The sequence below is a fragment of the Hordeum vulgare genome, chromosome 7H, assembly GCF_904849725.1.
Source record: "Hordeum vulgare subsp. vulgare chromosome 7H, MorexV3_pseudomolecules_assembly, whole genome shotgun sequence".
Taxonomy (NCBI): domain Eukaryota; kingdom Viridiplantae; phylum Streptophyta; class Magnoliopsida; order Poales; family Poaceae; genus Hordeum; species Hordeum vulgare.
Window position 1 is genome coordinate 102,962,972 of NC_058524.1, and position 23,548 is coordinate 102,986,519.

The following is a 23,548-nucleotide window of genomic DNA, read 5'->3' on the forward strand; positions in this document are numbered from 1 at the left end:
GTGTATTGGACTAAGCTGGAATCTGCAAGCAAACACAAAGGAGAAGACAAAGTAATATGGCTCTTTGACAGATAAACAGATATGCATGCGAGAGCCACTAAACATTGTAACCATGGTCTTCTACCTTGACCCAAAGAAAAAGAAAACTATTTACACAGGAAAGCTCCCAACAAGCAAAAGAAGAACGAGAAGGTTTTCACAAACTAGACAAACACATGAGAAGAAAACGAGAAAAATAAATAAACTAGCATGGATGATACAGTGGCAAAGTGTGAACACCGACTATCAAAGTGAAAGTGTGAGCAAGAATATAAAGTCGGTGAGAAACACGTACTCCCCCAAGCTTAGGCTTTTGGCCTAAGTTGGTCTACTCCCAAGGAGGGAAATAACCGTCTCCGGGGTACTCCGGAGTGTACTGAGGGTGCCACTGCTGGGTGAGCTCCAAGATTCATCCATCTCAATGGGGATGTGCATATCCCCAACAAGTAAATCATACTTCATCTTGACAGTAGGTATAGGGCATTCAAAGCTCCCAATAAGAATCGATGAAGTTTTTTCAATAGCATTGATGCAATGTACCCGATATTGTTTCTTCGGAAAGTGCATCATATGCTCATTACCATTGACATGGAAAGTGGCATTGCCTTTGTTGCAATCAATAACAGCCCCTGCAGTGTTTAAAATGGGCTTCCAAGGATGACTGACATGGCATCGTCCTCGAGAATATCCAGAATAACAAAGTCCGTTAAGATAGTAACGTTAGCAACCACAACAGGCACATCCTCGCAAATGCCGATAGGGAAAGCAGTTGATTTGTCGGCCATTTGCAGAGTGATTTCAGTGAGTGTCAACTTATACAGTTCAAGCCTACGATAAAGAGAGAGAGGCATAACACTAACACCGGCTCCAAGGTCGCATAAAGCAGTTCTAACGTAGTTTCCTTTAATGGAGCAAGGTATAGTGGGCACTCCAGGATCACCTAGTTTCTTAGGAGTTCCACCCTTGAAGGTATAATTAACGAGCATGGTGGAAATCTCAACCTCAGGTATCCTCCTCTTATTAGTCACAATATCCTTCATGTACTTAGCATAAGGAGATATTTTGAGCATATCTGTCAAACGCATTTGCAGAAAGACAGGTCTAATCATTTCAACAAATCGCTCAAAATCCTCATCATCCTTTTTCTTGGATGGTTTGGGAGGAAAGGGCATAGGTTTCTGAACCCATGGTTCCCTTTCTTTACCATGCTTCCTGTTGCCTCTTGAGCTTGCGTTGGTTTTTCCCTTGAAGAGGAAAGGGGCATGCAACACAGGAGCAGTAAGTATTTCCCTCAGTTTGATAACCAAGGTATCAATCCAGTAGGAGAACGAAGCCAAGTGCCCAAAGTACCTGCGCAAACACAAACGAGCTTGCACCCAACGCTATAAAGGGGTTGTCAATCCCTTCAAGATTGATTGCAAAGTGAGATCTGAAGACGAAAAGTGCAACGGAGTAAAAGTGTAAGGCTGCAAATATGAAGTGAAGTAGACCCAGGGGCCATAGTGTTCACTAGAGGTTCTCTCAAAATAGCAAATATTATGGTGGGTGAACAAATTACTGTCGGGCAATTGATAGAACCGCGCAAAGTCATGACGATATCTAAGGCAATGTTCATACATATAGGCATCACGTCCGAGACAAGTAGACCGATACTTTCTGCATCTACTACTACTACTCCACACATCGACCGCTATCCAGCATGCATCTAGTGTATTGAGTTCATGACGAACAGAGTAACGCCTTAAGCAAGATGACATGATGTAGAGGGATAAACTCAAACCAATGATGTAAACAACATCTTTTTACCCTTCATGGCAACAACACGATGCGTGCCACGCTACCCCTTTTGTCACTGGGTGAGGTCACCGCACGGTATGAACCCAAAACCAAGCACTTCTCCCATTGCAAGAATCATAGATCAAGTTGGCCAAACAAAACCCACAACTCGAAGAAAATTACAAGGCTATGAAATCATGCATATAAGAGGTCAGAAGAAACTCAAATAAGATTCATAGATAATCTTATCATAAATCCACAATTCATCTGATCTCGACAAACACACCACAAAAGAAGATTACATTAGATAGATCCACTACTGGAAAACAGTTTTTTGCCATCTGCCTAGTCTTTGCCGTCTGCTAGTTGATGGCAAAGAGTGTCTTTGCCGTCAGCCTAAGCAAAACAGACGGCAATGCACAAGCTGATGGCATAAAGCCTTTTTGCCATCTGTCACATCTTTGCCGTCTCCTAGCGGACGACAAAGAGTCCAGAGGCAGACGGCAAAGATATAGATAGGCCCACATGATCGCGGGGTGGCTAGGTCAAACTGGAGTCGGACCTTTGCCGTCTGCTAGAGGACGGCAAAGAGTCCGGAGGCAGACGGCAATGCTCTAACACCGTTAACGGCTCCTTCCCCCCCCCCACCCCGCCCCTCTCTCTCTGTAACGGTCACCCCGCGTGCCCCTCTCTCTCTCTCCCCACCCCGCGCGCCCCTCTCTCTGTAACGGCCGCCGCCACCACCGTCGCGCCCCCGCCCCGTCGCGTCGCCGCCCCCCGCCGCCCCTGTCGCCCCCACTGCCGCCCTGTCGCCCCCGCCGCCGCCCCTCTCTCTCTCTCCCCCACCTCGCCCCCGCTACCGCTGCCACCACCATCGCGTCGTCGCCCCTGTCGCCTCCACAGCCGCCCCGCCGCCACCACTGGCCCCCGCCGCCACCACTGCCCCCGGCGACGCCCCACTGCCCCGTCGCACCCGTCCTCCTCGCAGCCCCGACGCCCCAGCCGCCCCCGCCGGTGAGTCCCCCCATTTTTTTTTGTTTTTCCTTATTTTTACTTATGTTAAATTAGTTAGGTTAGTTTTTTAGTTTATTAGGTTAGTTAGGCTAGTTAGTTAGGTTGTTAAATTAGTTTAGTTTAGGTTCAGTTTTAGTTTAGGTTTAGTTAGGTTAGTTTCCTGTTTAGTAAAGGAGAAAAGGAGAATAAGAAGAAGGAGAAAGGAGAAGAAGAAGAAGGAGAAAGGAGAAGAAAAAATTAAGAAGAAGAAGGAAAAGAAGAAGGGGAGAATTGATTATCACCTCCCCTGTTCGTGCGCCACCACAACATAAGCCCCCCCGTTTGCCTGGCTCCCTTTTAACCCCCCAGTTTTCACCATGCTGTAGCTGATGCCCCCCTTTGCAATGTTTAACAGATTTGTCAATGGATAAATAACAAATGGGTACATCAATAGACAAAACTAGTTCACGGTTCACTTAATTTCTTCTTCTTTGGAGTCATCTTCTTCTTATTTCCTTTTGCTGGAGACTTTGTTGGTGTAGCAGCAGCAAAAGTAGTTCATGGCAGCACAAACGAGTTCACGGTTCACTTAATTTCTTCTTCTTTGGAGTCATCTTCTTCTTCTTTCCTTTTGTTGGAGACTTTGTTGGTGTAGCAGCAATGGGGCGGCTAAGGAAGGGAAGAGGCTTGCCTTACCTTGGAGCAGCAATGGAGATGGGGCGGCTGGGGCAGATGCGGCGGCTGGGGCAGCTGCGGCAGAGGCGAGGCGCAGCAGCGCTTGGGGTGGCTAGGTCAGGGAGGGGAACGAGCAGAGAACGGGAGCAGCTTCTGCCCAGCTCGTGTGACTTATACTAGATGAGGGAGGGCAGTTTTGTCATTTCAGAAAATAATTAGACTAGTCTGTGCTATTATTTGCTTAATTAGAGCTAATCAACTCAAAGGGGGCCATTAGCAACATCGTTAGCACAACTGGGGGGTTAAAAGGGAGCCAGGCAAACAGGGGGGCTTATGTTGTGGTGGCGCACGAACAGGGGGGGTTAAAAGGAAGAGGAAGGGAAGGAGAAGAAAGAAGAAGAAGAAGAAGAAGAAGGAAAAGGAAGGGAAGGAGAAGAAGAAGAAGAAGAAGAAGAAGGAAAAGGAAGGGAAGGAGAAGAAAGAAGAAGGAGAAGAAGAAGAAGGAGAAAGAAGAAGTAGAATAAGGAGAAGGAGAAAGGAGAAGAAAAAAAAGAAGAAGAAGAAGGAAAAGAAGAAGAAGGAAAAGGAAGGGAAGGAGAAGAAAGAAGAAGAAGAAGAAGAAGAAGAAAAATAGGAGAGGAAGAGAAGAATAAGAGGAAAAAAGAAAATAATAATAATAATAATAATAATAATAATAATAATAATAATAATAATAAGAAGAAGAAGAAGAAGAAGAAGAAGAAGAGAAGAAGAAAACAAGAAGAAGGAGAAGAAGAATAAGAGGAAAAAAGAAAAAAGAAAATAAGAATAAGAATAAGAAGAAGAAGAAGAATAAGAACAAGAAGAAGAAGAAGAAGAAGAAGAAGAAGAAGAAGAAGAAGAAGAAGAAGAAGAAGAAGAAGAAGAAGAAGAAGAAGAAGAAGAAGAAGAAGACAAGAAGAAAAGAAGAAGAAGGAGAAGAAGAATAAGAGGAAAAAATAAAAAAGAAAATAATAATAATAATAATAAGAAGAAGAAGAAGAAGAAGAAGAAGAAGAAGAAGAGAAGAAAAGAAGAAGAAGGAGAAGAAGAATAAGAGGAAAAAAGAAAAAAGAAAATAAGAAGAAGAAGAAGAAGAAGAAGAAGAAGAGGAAAAAAGAAAAAAGAAAATAAGAGTTAGGTCACATATTTTTTGATTATCTTATAAAAACATCATATTTGTGTTGATCGGGTGAATTTCAATGTGCAGTTGTTCGACGACCTCCACGTGCGTTGGACGAGCTCCGCCCCTACATTTGTTGGTGAGCACAAATGACTTCTCCTCCTACCCCCTTAATTTGCTCTGTCCCGGTCTTCGTGCCGATGAAACTTGCTATCTATATATAGGTTTCTTCAATCATGAGTACGCGTGACCAGTATGCGTCTCCCGTTCGAAAGGGAGACATCTATAAATATGCATGTCTTTGCATATTTATAACCGCCATCCTTTTGAATTGTCCAATATTATCCATGGACAGCCCGAGTATGTGTAGATTGGTTCGTTTTCCCGTATGTTGTGCTCTGGATCCGATGCGGAATTTCGTCAGTGCCTCCCTGTTGTTCTCCGGATGCACATCCTCTCTGTTTATTGCGGAGACGTGTATCAGGAGAACAGAGGGGAGGTGTTGCCGAAATTTTGCGTTGGATCCGGAGCAGAGCATGGGAAAACGAACCCAATCTACACATATTCGGGTGGGATTAGGACCTATCTTTACCTATTAGCGTGTAGGTTGCCTGGACGTAATAAAAATGGCGAACCTGATTAACCGATGAATATAAATGCTAAATTATATATAAATATATTTCTTCTGTCTTTAGTAGCTACGCAAGATGAGTGATCGTGCGTGGATGTATACTGGTCACCCTAGTCAAAAAGAGATGATGAAAGAATGGTTTGTGAAAACAAAGTAATTTGTGAAAGCCGCATTCGCAAATGGCCAGGAAAGAAACTAGTGCCCCTGTCCTGGATGCGACAACTATAAAAAGACGACAGAGGCTGTAATGATTAAACACCTGCAGAGGAGGGGTTTTAAGCCTAATTATACGGTGTGGACATTTCATGGTGAGTCTATACAACGCACAAGAGCTGAGGTGGTCCGTCCTCGCATGGACGAGCATGGTACCGGGATCGAAGACATGGTGCAAGACTTTGATGATGCTCGGGATTCGGAAGATGAGATGGAGGAATCTGCAAAGGCCTTTTATGAAATGTTGGAGTCTTCAAAACGTCCTCTCCATGAGCACACTGAGCTCTGTCAGCTGGATGCAATTGCACAAGTAATGGCTCTGAAGGCTCAATTCAACTTGGGAAGAGAATGCTACGACGCGATGATTACACTATTTGGACGTTTCCTACCCAAAGGCCATATCATGCCTGCAAACCTGTACCAGTCGGACAAAATACTTTGTCCCTTAAGATGCCCCAACGACCTTCTAGTCCTTCTCCTCCTCCTCCTTCTCCTCCTTCTCCTCCTTCTTCTTGATTTCTTCTTCTTCTCCTCCTCCTCCTCTTTCTTCTCCTCTTTCAAATTATCCTTGCTTTAATTAACCCATTTAGCTCCAAAATGCCATAACAAGCTAAAAATGGCATAAAAACCTTGGTTAGCTCATGGATATTATATTCTTAGCTTGTTTTCCGCTAAAAATGACATAATTAGCTGAAAAACATCATATTTGGTTCTTCTTCTGACTTTCTTATTCACATTTTTGCAGATTGGATATACTACATGCATGGAAGCTGGCATTCATGGAGTTGAACAATGTCGATGGATGAACTTTATATGTATATCATCTAGTTTTCATTTGAGTTGATGAACAATGTCGAACTATACGTATATGTATATATGGATAAACAGTGCAATACTTTGTATGTTGGTTCTTTCGATATATGAGGATGTACATTGATTTATATGTATATCATATATGTGTGGTGAATTATATATATACTAGTCGTAAACCCGTGCAGTTGCACGGGCTAGTTATTTAGACAATAGCTTAGTGATATTTTGGAAAGCATTGGTAATACATAGAGATTGAACTAATTAGAAATTCAGAGACTTTGTATTAAGCTCTTGAAAGTAAACTATATAAATGACGACTTGTTGTTCGGGTAACAATACATTCATGAAGCATACCCAAGAAATTCATTCACTTGTTAATACTCCCAGGTATATCAAAAATATAAAACAATTGTGGGCCCATACAATATTCCAAATAAACAACAAAAAACTGCCTAGCACTTTCTTAATTTGGTGCATAATTATTGAATGCCAAAGAAAGTAGTATGGTGTATATAACCACACCAATATGCCAAACAACTAAAAAACTTGAGCCCGTGATACAATTGTGAAGAGATGATATTTCATGCATACTCATTCTATATTATCCAGGTGAAATTGTCGTCTTTATCTTTCAATCTAAGAAAATATTACTCGTGAACACTGTTGTGAATTTGAAACTTGTAACCACAAAAATAAATCTGGATCACAAAATTGGTACAATATATTCAATGAAACTGAATTCACTTATGAAAAATCTTAGTCAAAATTTAAAAGAACTTACGCAAACTTTGCAGATAAATATACTCATACATCATATCTCTCTTAAATCCATAAATGAACATTAATTATTTCTCTAAACTTAGAGATAAATCGGATTGCAAAAAAAATTATTTTTGAAAGATATTTGTAGTGACCTGATAATGTAATAGTTTTTGAGGAGCAATTTTTTCTTTTTTTTCATATGATGAAATAAAAAAATCCTAGATCTACAAAATATGTCCGAGTAAGGATAAATGCCACCTTGCTTTGTAATTTCAAGAATAACAGTCTAAAATAGAAATAAAGAAAAGAGAGGCAACTCCCGTGGAGATAAAACATGTTGCAACAGTAACTTTTATGGACTGGCCGCAATTTTAGAATTGCCGAGTAATGTTGATGATTCCTGCCAATAAAGGTAATAAGTAGTTGTGGAGTAATTATGGAGAATAAAAGGCTAATTAGTACATAGTGTCTAGGCATATAATTCTTAAATTTTGATTGAGGTGTAGTAATTATATTTTCAAGATTGAAGAGTTAACTACAAAATCACATTAGAAGAGAGGCTAGAAAGAGGTATTGCTTAGCATGTGGGGAAGAACAAATCTTATAGGATTAGAAGAGCATGATATAGTAAACTTTGAAAGGTTTCCCGACGAACAAATATACCACTCTTTGCATTAAGAATTGTGATATCAGCTTCGGACATTGTAGGATAACCTAACATATGAGATAAGACTATCGTCCCCACTAAAAAAACTTCTAAGATAAAACATGTAGTCATACTTACTAAAAGGCCACATGAGGCACATGCAAGTGTTTAAAGGAATTTATTTCTTCTGCCTTTCATCAAACGTAGATGGTATAATTGATTACTGATGATGGAGAGCAAAATACCATAGATTACCAAGTATGACCAGACCAGAGGTTTGAAATATCACATAAAATGACGATATAATTTTTTTCAGTCGTACTGCCAATTCCACTTTTCTCGAGGAAACGTAATATATTTTAAAGACTAATTTCCTTCATTTAAGCTACAAAAAGGCAGCTCATTATCTATTACCCAACAACCTTATTAGAGTCTGGACTCTAGAAAAGCTAAAAGTAATACGTTAACTCAACTATCAGCCTGGCCGTACTTAATCAAAGTAGAAAGGAGAAATTTATCCTAGAACATGCACTTGCCGACCTGGCAGACTATCAGATCAAAACACACCCTCATAGTTTTTACATGGGAAAGATCTGATCAATGGTAACATATACTCCCTCTGTCCCAAAATAACTGTCTCAACTTTATACTAGCTCTAGTACAAAATTAAACTAAGCTTAAGACATTTAATTTGGGACGGAGGGAGTATATAGGAGCGACCTCATAACTCTCCTAGTCTTGCTTCAGACATGGTATGACCTTGGGGGGCCGACAAACTTTCATGCATTCTGCAAGTTGACATGCCAAATCAGAAACTAAATTCTGATTATGCGAAATATACTAAAATCTTTTTCCTAAATCTTTTTCATTATATGCAAGACTATCCTAGACTTATCTTGAAGACCTAAATAGTTGCCTAATGTACTATGGACGAAATAGACGCAAGGCTGATACGATCTGTGGTAACAACAGATAAAATATGAAATAAACTAATAATATTAATTGATCGATTCAAGCCGTACGAGTGTCCTCACCTCAAAGTAGATTTCATGGCATACGATTTACGATTTATGGCAACAGGAGCCAAAATCTGCACAGGAGAGGAATCTGTCTTATCACACACCCTACTCCATGCGTCCACCTCACGTTTCCTCTCATGGAGCATAGGGCCTGCAATTAGCCTTCTATTAGCCAATGCTATGTACTACGTCGCTGCTGCTCCTGTGCAGGGACAACATCAACTACCGGAGCCTGTGAGTATTGCGTCTCCAGCCATGTAAGTTCAGCATGCATCATCCTGATTTTGTTCTCCCCTGCCATCAAGGAGAGCAAGGAGGTTTCAGGGGGAGAAGAACATGCCAATAGCCACGATTGGGCTGGCGCGTCTCCTCGTCAGGTGACGTGATGTGGACTTCACATGGCAAGATTTGCTCTAGGAGGGCTACATGATCCGAATCTCCGCCTTGCCCTAGCATAGCATGGATCAGTTACAGGCAGATCGGCTTATAGGAGCAAGATCCGTTTTTCTTTCTTTCACGAAAAAGGAGAGAGAGGTTCGATAGGAGTTGTGCTGGACGTGGTTTCCATAGTGTATACGTTCAACCTACCGCTTTAGATAGATTTCTACGGCTTGATTGCACGTCTACATGGGCACTCTCCCAGGAAAATCCATTGGCCACGTCGGTGTTCTACTCTCAATATTTTCATTGATGGATGGCGTGCACATGAACGTTCTGTATAAACACCTTGTATGGTCATGTATAATTCTATGGCTTAACTTGTTTTTATTTTCATGTAAAAAAATTGTTTATATATATACAAATCGCTCCATGCCAGGCTCATTGTTTTTCTTCTTCCTGCTTTAGATCTAACTTATTCCATGCGATTGTATGGATATTTATTTTCCTTTTCTGTTATAGTAATAGATAGAATATGTTGGTAATCTCCACCGTAATAACTCGGTCCCACCAGATGAACGGTTCGTAAAATCTGATTAACGTGGTAATTTCTTAGGAGTCTCTAATTAGTATAAGTATAGATGTGTTGGCAAGTATATGTGTGGTGAACTATATATCATATATGTGTGGTGAATTATATAAATGTGATGTCAAATATATATATATATATATATGTGTGTGTGCTGTGAAATAATATAAAACAAAAAAACAGGTACTATATGGGCTCTTTCCCGTCTGCCAGCTGATGGCAAAGACCTGTGCCATCAGCTCGCAGATGGCAAAGGTGCCACATGGCACCCAGCTGTGCATCCTGGGGTGTCTATATAGGCTCTTTGCCGTCTGCCTCCAGGGTGGGCAGACGGCAAAGAAGAGGGCACAGAGGAGGAGGGAGGAGGAGGCAGACGGCAAAGAGTGGAGGGGGGAGGAGGAGGAGGCAGATGGCAAAGATAAAGGGGGAGGCAGATGGCAAAGAGTGGAGGGGGGGAGGAGGAGGAGGCAGACAGCAAAGATAAAGGGGGAGGCAGATGGCCAAGCCTCCGTTAACCCCTAACAGAGGCAACGCCTGTCGGCTGCCGTCTCGAGAACTTTGTCGACTGCTCCTAAGGAAAGCAGACGGCAAAGAGCTTTGCCGTCCGCTTTGGGGGACAGACGTCAAAGAAGGTTCTATGCCGTCGTAGGCTGACGTAGAAATTTTGCCGGCCGTGAGATTCTTTGTTGTCTGTTGTTTTGTCTTTGCCGTCCAGGATTTTGTCTTTGCTGTCTGTGATGGTAGACGGCAAAGAAGGTGATTCCTATAGTGATCTCCATGAAGATCACGGAGAACTTTGTATTGAAGATCCAAGAGACAGAAGAAGCCATCTAGTTACTAGCTATGGACCCGTAGGTCTATGGTGAACTACTCACGCATCATCGGAGAGGTCATGGTGTTGATGGAGAAGCCTTCCGTGTCCGAATCTCCCCTCCGACACGGCTCCAGGACGTGCCCCAGATGGGATCTTGCGGAGACAAAAGCTTTCGGCGGCGGAAAAGTGATTACGATGCTCCCGTGATTTTTTGTGGAATTTTTCGGGATATATAGGCACAAACCCTAGGGCAGACGTGGCCCAGGGAGCCCACAAGCCTGGACGGTGCGGGCCCCCTAGCCGCGCCATGAGGGCTTGTGGGGTCCCTGAGGACCCCCTGCCTTGGTTCTCAAGTGTGCCGATCTTCTTCCGTTCCGGAAAAAATCTTTTCGGAAGTTTTATTCCGTTTGGACTCCGTTCAAAATCCTCCTCTGAAAGGGGTCAAAAACATGGAAGAAATAGGAACTGGCACTTGGCACTGGATTAATAAGTTAGTCCCAGAAAATAAATAAAAGGCATGCAAAACATCCAAAGTTTGACAAGATAATAGCATGAAACCATCAAAAATTATAGATACATTGGAGACGTATCAAGCATCCCCAAGCTTAACTCCTGCTCGTCCTCGAGTAGGGAAGTGATAAATAATGAATTTTTGATGTGGAATGCTACTTAGCATAGTTGTCCTTTGCAACTTCTTTCACGTGACATGAATATTCAGATCCGTACGATTCAAAACAATAGTTTGCTATTGACATCAAAATAGTAATACTTCAAGCAAACTAGCAAAGTAGTCATGAACTTTCAAAATAACAAGGCCAAAGAAAGTTATCCCTACAAAATCATATAGTCTGGCTATGCTCCATCATCCTCACACAACTAATGTAAATCATGCACAACCCCGGAATTGGCCAAGTAATTGTTTTCGCACTCTTACTTTCTCAAACTCTTTATAAATATCATGCAATACATGAGCGCGAGCCATGGATATAGCACTATAGGTGGAATAGAGTGTGGTGGTGGTTGTGAGACAAAAAAGGAGGAGATGGTCACATTGACTCGGCGTATCAATAGGTTATGGAGATGCCCATTAATAGATATCAACGTGAATGAGTAGGGATTGCCATACAAGAGATGCACTAGAGCTATAAGTATGTGAAAGCTCAAAAGGAAAACTAGTGGGTGTGCATCCAACTTGCTTGCTCATGAAGACCTAGGGCAATTTTGAGGAAGCCCATCATTGGAATATACAACCCAAGTTATAAAAAAAGGTTACCACTAGCATATGGTAGTGACAAAGCAAGAAGCTCTCAATCATGAAGAACATGGTGCTAATATGAATCACAAGTGTGGAAAAAGATAGTAGCATTTTCCCTTCTCTCTTTTTCTCTCATTTTTTTATTTGGGCTCTTAGGCCTCTTTTTTCTTTTCTCTTGTTTTTTGTTTTTTGGCACTTTGGCCTCTTTTTCTTTATTTCCTCGCATGGGACAATGCTCTAATAATGATGATCATCACACTTTTAGTTACTCAAAGCTCAAAAGATATAAGTGAAGCACTAGAGCAAAAGTATCTAGCTCAAAAGGTATAAGTGAAGAACTAGAGCAAAAGTATCTAGCTCAAAAGATATAAGTGAAGCACTATGAGCATTCTAGCAAAATCACGATGAGTGTGTGTCTCTCTCTCAAAAAGGTGTGCAGCTAGGATGATTGTGACACAACAAAAAGATAAGACTCCTAAGATACAAGACGCTCCAAGCAAAACACATATCATGTGGTGAATAAAAATATAGCTCCAAGTAATGTTACCGATGAATTGAAGATGAAAGAGGGGATGCCTTCCCGGGGCATCCCTAAGCTTAGGCTTTTTGGTGCCCTTGAATTTGGCTTGGGGTGCCTTGGGCATCCCCAAGCTTGAGCTCTTTCCACTCCTTGTCTCTTTTTCCATGAGAACGTCACCCAAAACTTCAAAACTTCACAACACAAAACTTAAATAGAAACTTGTGATAACATTAGTACAAGAAAGCAAACTACCACTTCTTTTGGTACTGTAGCAAACTTGAATTCCATCCATATTGATGATGAGCTACTGTATTATCACTTTTCCATGGCTATTACCCCCCGATACTAACCATAGTTTCATCAAAACAAGCAACCAACTCAATAATAACAGAATCTGTCAAAAACAGACCAGTCTGTAGCAATCTGTATACTTCGTATACTTCTGGTACCTCAACAAATCTGAAAAATTTCGAAGGTCTAGGGAAAAAGCATATAAATTAGAAGCAAAAAGAATCAACTCAAAATCTCTTTCTGAATAAAAATGAAAAATCATCTCGTGAGCAGAAAGTTTATGTCTTTTTCCAGCAAGATCAAACAACCATTACCAAGACCAATCATAAAGGTTTTGCTTGGCTCAAACACAAAAAGAAACACAAAAAACACAATAACAACAGAATTGTGAAAGTGTGGACGCAACAAAACAGAAAGAAAAGATAAATTCATAGGGTTGCCTCCCAACAAGCGCTATTGTTTAACGCCCTTAGCTAGGCATAGTAGTGATAGAATCACGTATCATCGTCTTTGGTGCTCAAACCATAAGTAGCCCTCATCATGGATTCATAAGGCAATCTTATTTTCTTTATAGGAAAGTGTTCCATGCCCTTCTTTAAAGGAAATTGAAATCTAATATTCCCTTCCTTCATATCGATGATAGCACCGATAGTCCTTAGGAAAGGTCTACCAAGAATAATAGGGCATGTAGGATTGCAATCAATGTCAAGCACAATGAAATCCACGGGTACATAGTTCCTATCTGCAATAATAAGAACATCATTGATCCTTCCCATGGGTTTCTTGATAGTAGAATCAGCAAGATGCAAATTAAGAGAACACTCTTCAATCTCATTAAAACCCAGAATATCACATAAAGACTTTGGAATCGCAGAAACACTATCACCCAAATCACACAAAGCATTGCACTCATAGCTTTTGATTTTGATTTTGATGGTAGGTTCCCACTCATCATGAAGCTTTCTAGGGATAGAGACTTCCAATTCAAGTTTCTCTTCAAGAGATTTTATCATAGCTTCGACGATATGATCGGTAAAGGCTTTGTTTTGGCTATAAGCGTGTGGAGAGTTTAACATGGATTGCATCAAAGAAATGCATTCAATCAAGGAGCAACTATCATAATTGAATTCCTTGAAATCCACGGTAGTAACTTCATTACTACTCAAAGTTTTAACGTCTTCTACTCCACTTTTAACACTTTTAGCATCAAGATAGATGGACTCCGAATCATTGGGGCACTTTTCAACCAAAGTGGATTCATATCCAGCCCCATAATCATTAGGTTTGACACAATAAAACAAAGATTCAATGGGAGTCACACCAAGCACTTTAAGATCTTCATGATTATCATCACGAGAACACGCCTTTTTAAGCCATTCATGTCTAGCACGAATTTGGGCGGTTCTTTCTTGGCTCTCAATCATGGAAATACGCATAGCTTTCAAAGTTTAATCCATGTTGATTTTGGGAGGAGCATATCTAAATTTCAAAGCATCAACATCACAAGAAATCCTATCAACGCTGTTAGCCAAATCGTCAATTTTGAGTAGTTTTTCCTCTATGAACGCATGGAAAATCTTTTGAGAGTTGATGAACTCTTTGATATTACTCTCTAAATCAGAGGGTAATCTATTGTAATTTCCATGAGTATTGTTGTAGGAGTTGCCAAAATTATTAGAGGAGTTACTAGGAAAAGGCCTAGGAACATAGTTTCCTCTAAAAGCATTGTTGTTGCCAAAGTTATTCCTACCAACAAAATTAACGTCCAAGATAGCATTGCTACTCTCAATCAAAGACGACAAAGGCAAATCATTAGGATCCAAAGGAGCACTTCTACTAGAAACCAAATTCATTAACTCATCCATCTTAGCACTCACCGAGTTAATTTCATCTATAGCGTGTACCTTTTTACTAGTAGGTGAACTTTCACTGTGCCATTGAGAGTAATTTGTCATGATGTTGTCTAAGAGCTTTGTGGCTTATCCTAACGTGATTTCCATGAACGTTCCACCTGAGGCGGAGTCCAAGATATTTCTAGAAGCGAAATTCAAACCAGCGTAAAACATTTGAATAATCATCCATAGGCTCAAGCCATAAGCGGGACAATTTCTAATCATTAATTTCATTCTCTCCCAAGCTTGTGCAACGTGTTCATGATCAAGTTGCTTGAAATTCATGATGTCCTTATGTAAGGAGATGATCTTAGCCGACGGAAAATACTTGTATATATAAGCATCTTTGCACTTATCCCAAGAATCGATACTATTTTTGGGCAAAGAAGAAAACCAAGTTTTTGCGCGATCTCGCAACGAGAAAGGAAAAAAGCTTCAATTTAATCATGTCATTATCCACATCTTTTTTCTTTTGCATATCGCAAACCTCAATGAAGGTATTGAGATGGGATGCGGCATCTTCACTAGGAAGGCAGAGAACTGCTCTTTCATAACAAGATTCAGCAAAGCGGCATTGATTTCGTATGACTCTGCACTAGTGGCGGGAGCAATCGGAGTACTAATAAAATCATTATTATTAGTATTCGAGAAGTCACAAAGTTTGGTGTTTTCGTTCATGGTGACTTCAGCAAGCAAGCAAGCACACAAGCAAACAAAAAGCGGGCGAGAAAAAGGGCGAACGAAAAGGCGAACGAAAAAGGCAAATTGGTGAAGTGGGGGAGAGGAAAATGAGAGGCAACTGGCAAACAAAGTAAATGCAAGAGATGAGTTTGTGACACTTACTTGGATGAGTTCTTGACTTCATCTTCCTCCCCAGCAACGGCGCCAGAAATCCTTCTGCTGCGGCAACAAAAGTCCTTCCCTGGCGCGTAGGAATTCCTCATGTTACTTCTCTGATTTGCGTTGGTTTTTCCCTTGAAGAGGAAAGGGCGATGCAGCACAGGAGCAATAAGTATTTCCCTCAGTTTGAGAACCAAGGTATCAATCCAGAAGGAGGGCCTCGTCAAGTCCAAAGTACCTGCGCAAAAACAAACAACTTGCACCAACGCTTCAAAGGGGTTGTCAATCCCTTCAAGATTGTTTGCAAAAGTGAGATCTGAAGGCGGAAAGTGCAACAAAGTAAAAAGTGTAAGGCTGGAAATATGATGTGGAGTAGACCCTCGGGTCCATAGTGTTCACTAGAGGCTTCTCTCATAATAGCAAATATCACGGTGGGTGAACAAATTACTGTCGAGAAATTGATAAAACCGCGCAAAGTCATGACGATATCTAAGGCAATGATCTAGCTTATAGGCATCACGTCCGAAACAAGTAGACCGATACTTTGTGCATCTACTACTATTACTCCACACATCAACCTCTATCCAGCATGCATCTAGTGTATTGAGTTCATGACGAACAGAGTAACGCTTTAAGCAAGATGACATGATGTAGAGGGATAATCTCAAACCAATGATGAAAACCCCATCTTCTTACCCTTGATGGCAACAACACAGTATGAACCCAAAACCAAGCACTTCCCCATGGCAAGAATCATAGATCTAGTTGGCCAAACAAAACCCACAACTCGAAGAGAATTACAAGGATATGAAATCATGCATAAGAGAGATGAGAAGAAACTCAAATAAGATTCATAGATAATCTGATCATAAATCCACAATTCATCTGATCTCGACAAACACACCGCAAAATAAGATTACATCGGATAGATCTCCATGAAGATCATGGAGAACTTTGTATTGAAGATCCAAGAGAGAGAAGAAGCCATCTAGTTACTAGCTATGGACCCGTAGGTCTATGGTGAACTACTCACGCGTCATCGGAGAGGTCATGGTGTTGATGGAGAAGCCTTCCGTGTCCGAATCTCCCCTCCAGCAGGGCACCAGGACGTGCCCCAGATGGGATCTTGCGGAGATAGAAGCTTGCGGCAGCGGAAAAATGATTACGATGCTCCCCTGATTTTTTGTGGAATTTTTGGGGATATATAGGGGCAAACCCTAGGGCAGACGTGGCCCAGGGAGCCCACAAGCCTGGACGGCACGGGCCCCCCTGGCCAAGCCATGAGGGCTTGTGGGGTCCCTGAGGACCCCCTGCCTTGGTTCTCAAGTGTCCCAGTCTTCTTCCATTCCGGAAAAACTCTTTTTGGAAGTTTTATTCCGTTTGTACTCCGTTCAAAATCCTCCTCTGAAAGGGGTCAAAAACATGGAAAAAACAGGAACTGGCACTTCCCACTGGATTAATAAGTTAGTCCCAGAAAATAAATAAAAGGCATGCAAAACATCCAAAGTTTGACAAGACAATAGCATGAAACCATCAAAAATTATAGATACGTTGGAGACGTATCACTAGGTTGAGCATCAACATGAACATCACTATCGATATTGTCACTAGGCTCATGTTCATCACCAGATTGTGTTTCGGCATCAGAAACAGAGACATCATTTGGATTCTCAGGTGTAACAGCAACAGGGTTGCTAGTGTGCAAGTTCCTATCATCTTTCTTTTTCTTTCTAGGATGACTAGGTGCCTCGATGCTAACTCCTTGAGAATCTTGTTCAATTCTCTTAGGATGACCCTCGGGATACAAAGGTTCCTGGGTCATTCTACCGCCTCTAGTGATAACTCTGACAAAATTTTCATTCAACTCATTGAGCAAGTCATTTTGAGCCTTAAGTACTTGTTCTACTTCAGTAGTAACCATGGAGGCATGTTTACTCAAAGGCTTAAGATCATTGACATTTCTATCCACACAAGCACTTAAATGACTAAGCATGCGAACATTCTATTCCAATTGTCTGCTAACATAATCATTGAAACTTTGTTGTTTGGCAACAAAGTTATCAAATTCATCCAGACATAAGCTATCAGGTTTATCAAAAGGAATATCACTCTCATTGAATCTACGAAGAGAATTTACCTCTACTACCTGTATCGGGTTATCAAGACCGTGGATCTCTTCGATAGGTGGTAGATCTTTGACATTTTTAGATTTAATGCCTTTCTCTTTCAAATATTTCTTAGTTTCTTGCATATCTCCAGGACTGAGGAATAGGATACCTCTTTTCTTAGGAGTTGGCTTCGGAGGTGATTCGGGAATAGTCCAAGCATTCTCATTGCACAAGTTATTATTCAATAGGATCTCAGGTTGTTCCACAGTTCGTTCCCTAAAAACACAACCAACACAACTATCTAGGTGGTCCCTAGAAGTATCGGTTAATCCATTATAGAAGATATCAAGTATTTCATTCTTCTCAAGAGGGTGATCAGGCAAAGCATTCAGTAGCTGGACGAGCCTCCCCCAAGCTTGTGGGAGACTCTCTTCTTCAACTTGCGCAAAGTTGTATATTTCCTGCAAGGCAGCTTGCTTCTTATGGGCAGGAACATATTTTTCAGAGAAGTAGTAGATCATATCATGGGGACTATGCACACAACCAGGAGCAAGAGAAGTGAACCAAGTCTTAGCATCATCCTTTAGCGAGAAAAGAAACAGCTTAACGATATAGTAGGGGCGGATCTTTTCCTCACTCGTGAATAGGGTGGCTATATCGTGCAGCTTAGTAAGATGTGCTACAACCATTTCAGACTCATAACCATGAAAAGGATCAGATTCGACCAAAGTGATTAACTCAGGGTCGACAGATAGTTCATAATCCTTATCGGTCACAAAGATAGGCGAAGTAGCAAACTTCGGGTCGTATTTCATCCTAGCGTTCAAAGATTTTTCTTTCCACTTGCGTAGTAGTTTCTCAAGATCATAACTATCCTTACAAGCAAGAAAGTCCTCAGCTATCTCTCCCTCCATAACATAACCCTCAGGCATATCAGGCAATTCATATCTAGGAGAGCTAGTTCTAACAGGTGAAATAGCAGGTTCTACTTCAATAATCTCAATAGTTTCACAAGTATCATCACATCTAGAAGCAACTCTAGCAATTTGTGCATCTAGGAATGCACCTAGTGGCAAAGCAGTATCAAGCAAAGTATCATCACAAGCATCATGGACAGCAGAAGTAGCATCATCAAGCATAGGCAACACATCCAAATTTCTAGCAGGAGGTGGTGTCGCAAACTTACTCATAACTGAAGGTGAATCAAGTGCAGAGCTAGATGGCAGTTCCTTACCTGTCCTCGTAGTTGATGGCAAGACTTTAGTTTTTGGATCTCTGGAATTCCTCATAGTGATCAGCAGACGTAAATCCCAAGTGACTCAGAGAATAGAGCTATGCCTCCATGGCAACGGCGCCAGAAAATAGTCTTGATAACCCACAAGTATAGGGGATCGCAACAGTTTTCGAGGGTAGAGTATTCAACCCAAATTTGTTGATTCGACACAAGGGGAAGCCAAAGAATTCTCGAGTATTAGCAGTTGAGTTGCCAATTCAACCACACCTGAAAGACTTAGTATCTGTAGCAAAGTATCAGTAGCAAAGTAGTGTGGTAGCAATAGTAGCAACGGTAACAGTAGCAGCAGTGACAGCAGTATCGACAGAGTAACAGTAGCAGCAATGACAGCAGTAGCGACAGAGTAACAGTGGCAGCAGTGACACTAGTAGCGACAAAGTAACGTAGCAAGGACCAGTAGGAAAAACTCGTAGGCATTGGATCGGTGATGGATAATTATGTCGGATGACATTCATCATGCAGCAGTTATAACATGGGGAGATATGTAACTAGCTCCAGTTCGTCAATGTAATGTAGGCATGCATTCCGTATATAGTCATACGTGCTTAGGGAAAATAACTTGCATGACATCTATTGTCCATCCCTCCCGTGGAAGTGGGGTCCTAATGGAAACTACGGGATATTAAGGTTCTCCTTTTAATAGAGAACCGGAACAACGCATTAGCACTTAGTGAATACATGAAGTCCTCATACTATGGTCATCTCCGGGAGTCGTTCCAGCTATTTTCACTGTGGGGTTGCCGGGTTATAACACATAGTAGGTGACTACAACTTGCAAGATAGAATCAGGAACACACATATATTGGCGAGAACATAATAGGTTCAGATCCGAAATCATGGCACTCGGGCCCTAGTGACAAGCATTAAGCATGGCAAAGTAGTAGCAACATCAATCTCAGAACATAGTGGATACTAGGGATCAATCCCCATCAAAACTAACTCGATTACATGATAGATCTCATCCAACCCATCACCGTCCAGCAAGCCTACGATGAGATTACTCACGAACGATGAAGAGCATCATGGAATTGGTGATGAAGGAAGGTTGGTGATGACGATGGCGACGATCTCCCCTCTCCGGAGCCCAGAACGGACTCCAGATCTGCCCTCCAGAGGAAGAACAGGTGGTGGCGGCGCCTCCGTATCGTAAAACGCGATGAACTCTCCTCCTTGATTTTTTTTCTAGACGAAAGGGACTAAATAGAGCTGGAGTTGGAGGCGGCGGAGCTCCGAGGGCCCCACAAGCCTGCTAGGCGCGGCCAGGGGGCCGCGCCTGGTGAGCTTGTGGGCTCCTTGCTCCACTCCTCCAGTTGATTCTTGCGCCAGTATTTTTTATATATTCCACAAAAAATCCTCGTAAATTTCTAGGTCATTCCAAGAACTTTTATTTCTGCGCAAAAACAACACCATGGCAATTCTGCTGAAAACAGCGTTAGTCCGAGTTAGTTCCATTCAAATCATGCAAATTAGAGTTCAAAACAAGGACAAAAGAGTTTCGAAAAGTAGATACGATGGAGACGTATCAAACCTCTTGATGTTTTATCTAAGATCCAAGTGGATCTCCAAATGACATTTACAACTTCATATCTAACAAACAAGTGTTGTGCATTCTTTTGTATCAAAGGAGCAGGAAGATTGACTATGTGGGAGCCCCTCTTGTCAAGTCGATCATCCATATAGATTCTCCCTCGGGTCTTGAGCCAAATAAAAAAAATCTACAACTCAGTGCAGCCCACAAATTCCAAAAAAGATTTTGCACGAATCCAGATAGTGCAACCGAGAAAAGCGTACAATAATCACACACACAAAAGAGGAGAGAGAGTAGGAATGATAGTGACCACACGGATAACCATGTGATGAAGTAAGCAACATGCACCGCAAAACACACACAAGAAGACCGGCGGCCACGTGCACCTCCTTCGAGTGCAACGACACGAAATGGTCATGTGCTCCAGTGTGTGAGAATCGTGATGGACAAGACCCCCGCCTCTACCCTAGCTAGTCATCTCCTCGCCTCTCTCGAGACGAAAGAATGGCACGAAGACACTCAACCCGGCTATGCCCAATACCTGTAACACGAACTTTTACCAAGACGAGACTCCAAAGCAATGTATTCAACAAAGACACAATGCATAAACACTGGTGCAACAATGTGCTATATAAACGGTTTTTAACCCCTTTCCATGACGGAATTTTAAACCATCGCCTAGTGAGTTTGGGCGATAGGGGGTCCTTCCCACATGACCCACAAACCGTCGGGGATAGGGTGTGGAAATGCATACATTTTTCTGATAACTAAGTGTATGCGATGCCGGCATCTATCCCAAATGTAAGCCTTCAGACAACTGTTTCTGATATCTCCAATATCCCAAACGTTCCATCCTTGCTACTCGTTTGTGATCACATTACCATCGCAGTTGTGCTTCTGTGGTTTTACCTTACGAGGCGCAGTCCAGGCACAGTCCAGGCACGGGATTTTTTCAGGCACGTATCAAACTGGCTCTATAATTACAAAACGTGCCACATCACAAACAGTTCATAATTGTAAAGCGTGTATGATAAGGCGACAATCACACACATTTAGTTTCCCCACATTGTTTGTGATATTGTCTAACATCGCACACGCTTTGCAAACGGCAACTGTGTGCATGGTTACACATGTTTCCTCTCTGTGAACCGTGTCAAATTATGATGTATATCACACACACTTTGCTTTATAGATCGTGTGCGCCGTAATGACCTGCAGAGCATATTTTCACCCTAGTTTAATTGATGATATTTAAAATTGTATCGAATTTCACAAACCGTGTGCATGGTACTGGCCTGCATAACATAATTTATCCCTAAATTTTTCCTTGCATTTAGAATCACAAATTTTGAATTTGAAAGTAGGCAATCACTTATTTCATATCGAACCATGTTTATTAAAAATATAGGTTCAAGCATGAATGCATAATTCGATGCACATGTACATATACTGAGGAACTACATAAGCACCAACTAAAGAATGATGAACCACAGTTGTACTAAAGACTGTAAAGAGAGAGGTGAAAGACATTCTCGTTGCTGGAGAAGGTGAAGCGGGATACCCATATTGTGCCATCCTTCATGCGTAATACATGCACGACTCTAGGTCAACCCCTTGTGATGGCTGCCGCCCATCTTTCACTGTCTTCATTAGGATTTCTCGATGCTCATTGTAGTCTCGATGAAATAATTTAACCTTCATTGCAAGTCGACCAATCATGTACTTAGTGAGGTAATCTTGAGTAAACTGCTTTCGGAACCATTGCAAACGAAAAAGATTCAGACATTATTTTGTAACAACTCATTATGAGCAGTAGAAAGAGAAGGCTTCAGAGTTCGTAGTTACCATACTACAGCTCACTTTTGTGTTGGATAGAGCGTAAACAAACAATCTGATTCCCATCGTTTGTATCTTTTTGCTAATAATCTTTATCAGTTTTCTCACTTGATGTTGGTTCATGAAGATATCATTGTCGCATATGCAAAAGGGTCGATGCATGGATCTTTGCCAAGGACATATGTACCTGCAAGCAATAAGTCAATATTAGAAGCTAAAAAGTGTCCAGTCCTAGATCTATATACACTACATTATGGAACAACGGGGGGAGTACAAGCTGAGGAATGAAACTAACCTCGGACGAAAATGCTGGCCACTCTCGTTGTTGCCGTGCATAAGTAATGGAAAAGCATGATAAGTACAGCAACCTTAACATCAAACAAATATAGCCAAGGTAAACAACATCATCTCCAAATGATAAAGTGGATATAAGATGGAAGGGAATGTTAACTACAACAGGCTTAACAACCACCAAATATTATAATTCAAACTGGTATTGTTGAAAATGAATAGAACGTAGCTCATGCTTAAACATCACACTCGATAAATGTGTAAAAGTGAAATAAACAGCATGTGTAGCATATGCTTGAAAACTAGACAAGTGCTCACTATAAATATAAGAGGAACCAAATAGAGCCGTTCAAACTTGTATTGATGAAATCAAACTGCACAGTTCCGACTTGCACATAATGAACATCACATTGTGAATAACTGAAATAAACAAGGCATATATGATCAGTACAACAACCAAATATAGCCATTGAAAACTGGGCAGAGGCTCACTATAACCAACCTAACAAGCAAATACATATAAACATGGCATATGCTTGAAAACTGGACAAATGCTCACAACAACCAACAAGCAAATACAGATAAAAAGGGCATCTGCTTGAAAACTGGACAAATGCTCACTAAAACCAACCTAACAACCAAATACAGATAAACAAGGCATCTACTCACTATAAACAACCAAATATATCCATTTGTGAAACTGAAGTGGACAATTCATACTTAAACATCACATAGCCCTATTGAACATTACATTTTTGCATAACTGAAATAATTGAACATGGCACAATTAAAACACCACATGGCAAAATCTACTACAACAAAGGGTACGGTTTGGCTAGTTAGAAAAAGTAAGATTTGCTGATAGGATGTTGCCTCACTTGTCATGGATGGGGTCCTTCCAGTTGGAAGAGCACAAACTCATGGTGCGCTCTCTGATGTCGCAGATGCATTGTTTCACCTTGGAAGACCATTTATGGGTGCCCTCCTCGTGGTCGTGGTCGATGAGATCTGACTTGGTAATTGAGGATCCCAAGACGCCCCCGCACAATTTGTCCTTTAGAAATGACAAAATGGACTGGTGGCTGTACAAGGATCACAAATCCTTGACCGCGTGGTGGAGAAGATCAGTGGCAGGGCCATCAAAGAGATCGATGGCGGTTGAACGAGAGGGGTTGAGGATGGACCACTTAACATGTGACATGAC